Raw genomic sequence first — 9,091 nt, 5'->3', positions numbered from 1 at the left:
TGTAACAAAACCTCACACATTTCTCCCCTGCACAACTTAGAAGTCACATGACCTTAAGATTTTTCCAGTCTTTTTTGGGACACATCAGCTTCTCTACCAGAATATCCCAAATCCTGCTACATTGCAATCATTACATATTACTACATAATCTCAGCTCCAGCCATGGAGGACTTTTTGTTTTTTAATAGTAAACTACCATTTGTGGAAGGACATGGTGCATTTCAATGCATGCAAGTTTGTTTGTTATCTATTATTCCAGTTAGAAGAGAGATTTTTCCATTTTAACATCCTTTACCTGACTAAGTTACCTTTAACCTTCATAAACTAAACTGCCTGTAGATGATTAGAAAGTGAAGGCCAGGAAATAAGTGCAAATGATGAGGTTTCCTGACCTCACAGCTTTTCAAAGGGAATAAACAAAAATACAAGCAAACATTTTTCCAATTTGTGATTTTCAGTAGATAAAGAGAAAATGCTAATCATTTTCATTTCTTCCTGCTGGGGAAGCAATGCATAAATAATATATTAGCATGCAAGGGCCAACAGGGTTAAGCTGCTCAAACACTGCCATTGATTGCTTCCCTTTTCCCATGTGCTTGCTTCTTCTCACTCAACTGGTACTAAGTAGCACTTCTTTGCAGTTATGCTGTAAAAGTTTGTTCCCCTGAGAATGTCTTGGAGCCTCTGCTGTTGAAACAATAATTACAAGGAGGTGAAGTATTTGACTAATCAGCAGCAGTAGTCTGTAGGGGTCCAAAGCTGAATGACAAATGCCAATATCCACTTAAGTTTTGTTGAATCAACAAGCCAATGTGGTGAAACCAATCCATCATCTTGTCACCAATTTTCCTTGCAGTGTCAGAAGCCTGACAATTAAAAAAAATTGTAATTACTATACATCACTCAGCAGTGATTGCAGGCACATGATAAATAGGTTCTTTTGCTTTCCCTCTCCAGCACCTGATTTCTTGTGTTCTTATTTGTGCATTTTTTGAGGCTGCTGTAGATTCCCATCTAAATTTAGAGGGAGTAAAATGTACGATAAGTACATATAATTTAGATTTTAATTACTGTTCATTAAAGAAAGTTAAACTTCATGGCAAATTTAGAGAAGCAGTAGGAAAATTTTGGAGTGATATAATTCTAAGTACCAAATAGTGAGCTATTCCTCTTGTTTTTCACTGGTAATAGTCCTGACCCGGTTTTGTGAACACAGTCTCAGAACAAGACACAAATCAAAGCAAAACTGGGCTTTTGGGAACTCTGTCATCCCACCATAGTCTTCCAGCTCCAAACCCCAAAACAGAATGCTGACACCTGCACACTTGGAATATAAATATTGTTACAACAATAAAATAGCTGGACTCATTGCTTATACTTGATAAAATCCTTGCTAAAGTTTAACTGCACAAACTTTGCTAGCCAGTAAAATCTATCCCTGACAAAATCTATACTTTCCCCTTTTTTTTTCCCCTAAAGAAATTGAGTGCCTTGGGACCACCATGCAAGAAAGCATTTTCTTTGAATGTTTGCTCATTTTTTGCATTTTAAGCTCCTGCTGGCTTTGTTCCTCAGGTCTGAAAGGGTAGCTATTAGCAACATGAATGTTGCAGAAAGAGAACTTTTCTATTTAGTAAAGATTTTTTTTTTCAGAAGCTATTAGATAGCATTAGCATAAGGCAAGAAGCAAAACAACATGTGGCTCATGTGATTGTTCTCAACTAGACAGCACCTAAACAGCTAAATACAGTCAATACCCACGGTTGTTAAGTAACAAATTGTTCTATAACATCCTCAGAAGAAATCTGCTATTCTGCAGCTTAATTTAAGGACATTTAGCTTCATTGTTCTTCATTAAAGGTCAGCGTTGTCACTCTATATGAAGTTTAAATTAAATGAAGATCAAAGGGAGGAAAGTGAGATGAAAAAGGAGGCTGAAATTTTCACAAATGAAAATGCCATTGTAAAACTGATTTTCTAAATATCTTTTTCCATTGTATCCCAGACTTTGTGCAAGAACAGGTGGTACACGCAAAACACACTCTTGGATGACCAAAGGCCTTAATCCAATCATGACTAATGCTACTGACCATTTGGTATTCTTCTTGATCTATTGAATTGAAACAATTGTAAATTATTAATTTATTTATTCATTTATGTTCTGGCTGAATGGGGGATTTTGATGTAAGAATTACATTAAAAGTCTTGCTAGCTAGCAGTAATCCAAACTGAGGTGTGGATTCTAGGTATTGAATTTTTTGTCTTTTATCTGCTTAACAAGAAATTATCAAGGCAACATAAAAGATTTCCTAGTCTCTTTCAAACATCTGAAAACCATAACAATAAACAGGATTTACTTTTAAATACATAATAATACATACACACATACATTTAAATATCCACTATGAGCAAATTATAGCTGAAAAAAGAAATCCTCCATTCTGAACTCCTGATAGTCATGTTATTGCTGCAAAGACAGTATCACAGTTGGATACTGAAAATGTTCTACTGTTTTCTGAACTTTGGCTTAAAAATTTCAAGAGCCAAAAAAATACAGAAGTAAAAAAGGAAAATTCAACTACTGAGGTATATGTTTACAGACTTTTTACTTACTAAACAGAAAAAAAATAATAATTCAGCAAGAAAAAGAAAAGAAAGCTAATATTACTACTGCTTTACAGTTTGCCTTGTTTCACAGGAACTATTGAATAGGATTACATAGGGAATAAATAAACTTGGTTATAACTGAACTCATTAATATTTTGCCCCTACTAGAGTTACAGAGCCTTATGAATTTCAAATTGAACTGATACAAGATTTCAAACTCTCCTTACTGTATTTAACCCTGCAATCAAATTTTGTAACACCTTCTCCTCAATTATCTTCCTAATTAATTATAAATACATACTTTAAAAATACATGCTGTCTATATGCATGGAAAATTCGTATCATGAATAAAAACTACAAAATCAAACTTTCATTTTTAGTGCATACCTTGAAGCCAAGCAGGACTTTTCTGCTTGTCAGTGTGCTTCCAAATGTCACTTATAAATTTAACACTAGGGCAAGACATGCACACAGCTGACACAAAGCACAGGAGCTAGTGGAGGGCTAAAAATCAGCCATTAGCCTGCAAGAAGTAAAATACCCAAGTACTAAAGCAGACAAGACAACCATATTTCTTCATGGTACTGCTGGTAGTCTGCTTTTGCCAGCATACACCGGTCAGTTCACTTTTTTCCTCTCTAATGCACCAGCCTGTCCAAAACCACAATGCCTCACGGTTGCGTCTCAAATGCATGCTACCCTGCTTTTCAGTGCTCGGTTTTCATATAAAACTTTTGTGTTCCTTTTCCTGCCTCCCTTCCTTCTTCCTTGTTCTCTTTCCTTGATGGAGAACTGTTGCTACCACATTGCTTTTTGGTTGTTTTCCAGCCGCTCTGTGTAGGCAGCCAGGGTGTGATTTTATGAGTAACATGTTTCCTGGAACACAGCATGACTGGCATGGCCAGCAAAGGGCAGAATAATTTCAGTAGGTTCAAATCCCAACCCCTGTGTCTTCCTTGCCATTTTATTGAATAAATGCACTATGCTATAATTGCATTGGTGGTGGGTAAAAGCATTGTCTTTATAAAGCAGTGAAAAGAAGAAGAGAATATAGCAGTAAACAGTGGAATGAACAGTGATCTGCCCTTGCCAGGAGACAAGCGCTAGCCTCTTGTGACATAGAACAAGAAAATAAAATTCCTCTCCTGTTGGTATTCCCAATTGTCTTATTCTTATTACAGGGACTAGCACAGTGGTTTAAGGAATGTGTTTTTTTGTGTTGGTGTTCTTTGGGTCTTTTTTTTTAACCTAAATTTCGATGATGGTGTGTGGACGCTTAGGCTGCTTAACGAATTGTGCACTAATGAATATTTAGTTTTTGTCATATTGCGGCAATGAGTAATGAATCTTCCTCATATATGTGACCCAGTGAGTTGCATTTTGGACTTCAAAACTGCTAAGAACTTAAAAGAACCCTGATCTGTACCACAAACAGTGAAAACACTGAACAGTGAAATTCACTGAACAGTGCCGTTCAGTGGAAATGGCAGCTCTGCTAAAAATGTTGTCACTCTGCAAGGACCTACAACAGCACTGTTTGTGTTGTACCTGAAACATAGTGTCTTGCTACCTTATAATTTGAAAACAGAGTGGCTCAAGTGATTTATAGAAATGCTGCTGAGTATTCTTGTCTTCAAACCTGATAAATGTTAGTATGTTGCACCATGAACATTTTTTTGCTTTTCCGTTTTTTTCCCCATTTTTAGTAGTGATGTTACGCTACTAAATGGCATTTTAAATAAATATGTGTCACATCATTTAATAACTCAGCTGCACGCTTTATTTTAAAATCTAATACAATGATACATGCTTTAGCAACTGCATTAGTGGTGCCTACACCTAAGTTTTATGACAAAGAAGACAAAGAAAAGCATCACATCTGCTACCCTGTTTCTAACCATTGAATAATGTTCTTATGTGCAATCTGTCACAGCAGAGATAACTCTTCCACTCCAGCTAAAAAGACAGTCATACTTATTTTTGAAGTATTTTTAGGACATTAGTCCATTCAGCAATAATGAATGCTAACAATGCTAATGATATAGGTTGATTTTTTTTTTGTTACTCTGGTGGCGGGGAGCTGTTTGGTTGGTTGGTTTGGTTTAACATTTGATTTTAAAAGATTGAATGTTTCTATTTGGAGAGGCTTTTCTGATCTAGCTTTCAGATGTGGGTTTAAAAAATAATTTCTGGTTGTTTAGCTTTAGAGCTGAAAAAGCTAGCAATGATGAATAATTTATTGAATGAAGTTAGCATGTTTTTCAGCTCACTGAATATTTATATAAAAATCCTGATCCTCTTGAATGTGTTCAGTGTTTGAATTTACCCATTGTTTTAGTGTGGGCTCCCATTAATGCCATTTTAAATACTCCGATTCAAGTTATGTTACTTATGGCTGATGATATAGCATAATTTCACTTTGGATTCTTTAAGCATGCATTCAAATCCTTTTAATCTCTACTGTTTTGTGCGCAAAATGCAAAATTAGCCCTTTGAGGCTCCAGCAACACATTTTGCTACTTTGACTTACATTGCCACAGGTCATAAGGATTAAGACATTTATTGCAAGCTGAGCTTCTTAGAATGTAAGGCAATGCTCATTACCAGCCACAACTCTGGCTGAGAGTACCTACCTTGACACAGCTCTGAAGATTGTAACCCCCCCAGCTTGGCAGGGACTGTGCATCAAGGTCTTCAGATGCCGCAGCTATCAGCCTGATGCATCCAAATAATGCACTTCCATTTTCAGTCAATCCTACTGGAAGGACAGGGAAGGTAGTGGCTGATGATGAACATATTCTAGTCCATGTACTCTCTTTACACTGGGGACAAATAGGGATAAGAAAGGTCCAAGTCATTTCATACAGGTTTCCAGGACTGGTCAGTTTCCAGGACTGGTCACTTCCCAGTGCTGCCTGCTCACAGTAACTAGGAATACATTTCTTAGTATATTTCGCTTTTTTGTGTGGTAATGAGATTTTTAGGTAGAGATCTTTGTGTTGATGTTTATCTTAACAAGTGGAGATGTTATTCAAGCATGCTTACAATTCATTGAGAAGACATTTTGATGTTGTCTAAAGAACTGGGTGTAAGCAGGACTTCCTCAGAGAATTGTCTTCCAGCTAGACCAGACTGTGTCTTATCATTGAAAGCTGTATAATTGAGAAGAAAATGACTGTAAGGGAAAAAATCATAGAGATATAGCAAAGGAATTTAATCACAAGGTTTAAAAAGCCATAAAATATATTTTTTACTTCTAAAATACAGCTTTTACTTCAAAACTTTTGTTTTGGAGCATTCTTCTTTGACAAATCAATGTTGCTTTGAATTTTAGTAATTAAACAGTTTTATCAAAAAGTACTTTGACAATAAAAACCATAGGCATGTTGGTGAGATTCCTAGTAGCACATTGAACTGAAAAGATTGAAGCCTTTCAGCTTTGTAAAGTGCCACATATATTGTTCTCTGCATAACAGATTAATTCTAATTTTTTATCAGAAACATATTTTCCATTTATTTTAGTTCAAGGCAAGACAATAGCTAGAAAAACTGCTTTCTTGCATGAAGATAAGTCTGTGAAGAATAAAAGTTAAATTCAAGGAAGAAATGGTGACTGAAGTTTTCTAATATTTGATATTCATGTCTATGTTCACCTGCAGCTATGAGCTAAAAAATCCCAAAGTGTGTACTGTATAGTATGTACTATATACACCATATACCATATACTTAGCAGAAAAATAAAGCTTCTTGTTGTTGTTGTTGTCTGACTTGTTAATAATCACCTTTTATTTATAAAAAAAGGAAAGAAACATGCATACATAGAAATTAATCTAATGCAACAGTATATTACCTCTGGAAGCAGGGTTAAGTTATAAAAATATACTGCTTTGTAAGCAAAATGCCTCATTCTATCCTTTTTTTTTTTTTTTTTTTTTTTTTTTTTTTTTTTTTTTTCTTCCAAGTTGGTTATATTCACTTTTACCAATGAGAATTTAGAAACATTTTCATTGGTGACAATATTTCATCAAGTTCACAATGAAGACAGTAGGATCAAAACATGAACCCTACTTTTATTGCATTTAGCTAAGAAGAATGGAAACAGAAATATGATGTGTTTAGTTTCCATAACTGCCTGGTAAGTTACCACACTGAACCAGGAGTGAACTCTCCTTGTCTTCAGCACAGGCCAGCAGAAGTCACTGCAGAGAAGACTGTTTAGGGGATCTGTAAACTGGTCTCATAGAATATGAGATTCTAGCTCTCATTAAATAGAGGCTGAAGTCTGAGTTTCAGTCCTGTGAAATACATGTTTGTTTTTCTAGTTTATAATTTTCTTGAGGGGTTTGTGGTGTGTTTTTGTTTTTCTGGGAAGGACTGCTTGTTGCACGCTTTTTCACTTTTGATCCTTCTTATTCAAATTCTTATTCCTTTGACTTACAAATATCAGAAGTAAATGACATCTGCCCATCTCCCCATAGAAACTATTCCATGCGTCTCAGGGTATTGTATTGATTTCAGTTACTTTCTCAATTTGTATGTGGGTACACATATTTAATTGTGAGAGAGTTTTCAACACAAAAAGTCCTCAGAATCCACAATTCAGGTGAAAAAAATGCCATTGCACTCTCATCTGTTTTCTTTCTTAGTATCTTTATCTTCCATATTTCTTTCACTATGCACAGGACTCAAAATGCAGTGTGTATATTAAATGTAAAAGGCTACAAGGAATTTCAGCTCTTCAGGGAGCATGAAAAATGCCACGGCTCTATTCAGACCATATGTATCAAAAATTTTGATGCTCACACCCCTTTGTGTTCTACCATCTTTTCAATGTGAAATCGTTTTCGTATCCTCAAAATAAATGTGGCTTGACAGAAATAAAACGCTTTACTAAATTTTCTGCCAGGAAGGGTTTGTATTCTCCTGTCTTACCTCTGAACACACAGTCCCCTTCTGTGGGTCTGAGTGAATCACCTGGAAATACAGGTGTCTATACACTGCAAATGGAACTGCCTACCCTGTGACATAAACAGTTACAGTGCAGATTTACAGTGGGTTTACTGGAGGACGGACTCCAACAAAAATACCCATCAAAATACCTTGATGCTACCTTCTACATCTTAAAATTTCTGTCAAGCCACTTTTACAAGTAGTGACTCAAGACTTTCATCCAGCAATTGCTCCTATGGCAACTTCTGTGATACTACATTAACATTTTTCCTAGTATCGAGCAAGTGTGAAGCACCACTACTAGTCCAGAACACCAACATGTGAAAATGACTACTGGTTTCTACATTCGGAGATATTTGACAGAGACTACCAGAAAAAATGCAGAAATATCAGACAGAAGAGTATTTATCAAGTCATTCCATGTCACATTTCTGGGCAAATAAATAATTGCTTGTGCCAACAATTGAAAATATAGTTTAATTTTCAAGGAGGATCAATAGCAGATCAACCATCTGCAAATTCTTCCTGCGTGTAGCAGGGAATAGGGAAAGACATGTAAGAACACAATCTGAGATACAAATGAGTGAAGACCTTAAGGCCCCAGTTTGGATGCAGTCACCTATGTTCTAGGCAAGAAATGGCACATAAAATATATAATAAACAATCACAGCTAAACAAAAACAGAAAAACATTTGGAACTAAAATTGCAGCTTTCAAAAGCCAGTTGTTCACACAAGGTTAATCTTGTGAATTAGAAGGACAGTTCTAATTCCTCCCTACCCTCCTCCATAAAGTACTGGTATCATTAATGTAGAGCTTATCTTCAAGCCCTTCCAACAGTTCCACTTGTAGCAGGGTCCCAACTAGCTTTCTCTAAGTACACTTCATTACATCTCCACTGAGAGTCACTCAGCCAGGCAACCAATGGCAATCAGGCCAGCAGTTCCTTGGAGTGTAACTCAGGAGTACCAAGCAGTTCTTCTAGGGAGAGAGGTGACACCAGACATTTTCCACTCACTCCATTTATTGCCTGTTCTGTGGTTCTCTGGTTTTGTTACTTAGACTCAGCATTTAACTCTAGATCAGGAAAGTGTTTGATAATTAAGTGAAGGTGTTTCTGTATTTGGCACAAATAAACTGTGATCCATCAGGTTTCTAAACCTCCCTTAAATTCATAATAATTTATTTTGTCATTTAATGGCAAAATTTGCCTTTAGAAAATAACTAACAAAATAGCATATTTGTGATTCCCTCAAAAATATCAATGACTGTGTCTTTAATAATTTATTTGCATCACTGCATTCAATATTACTGAATATATTAATGCTTATGTAAACAGTGAACTTTTTAAATAGTTTCAATTTCCCTTAAAAACTTTTAAGGATCAATTTGTAGTATCTCTGATCAAAGTACTGCTTTTCCCAGACACTATTTTAATTTACATACCATGTTCATAAAACTTAATTACATTAGCATATTTTTTGTGGGTGGCCTTTTACAGTTCTTCCCTGAACAGATTGCTATAGGGCTTTAT

This window comes from Passer domesticus, chromosome Z, assembly GCF_036417665.1.
Source record: "Passer domesticus isolate bPasDom1 chromosome Z, bPasDom1.hap1, whole genome shotgun sequence".
Classification (NCBI taxonomy): Eukaryota; Metazoa; Chordata; class Aves; order Passeriformes; family Passeridae; genus Passer; species Passer domesticus.
This window is presented reverse-complemented; position numbering follows the sequence as displayed.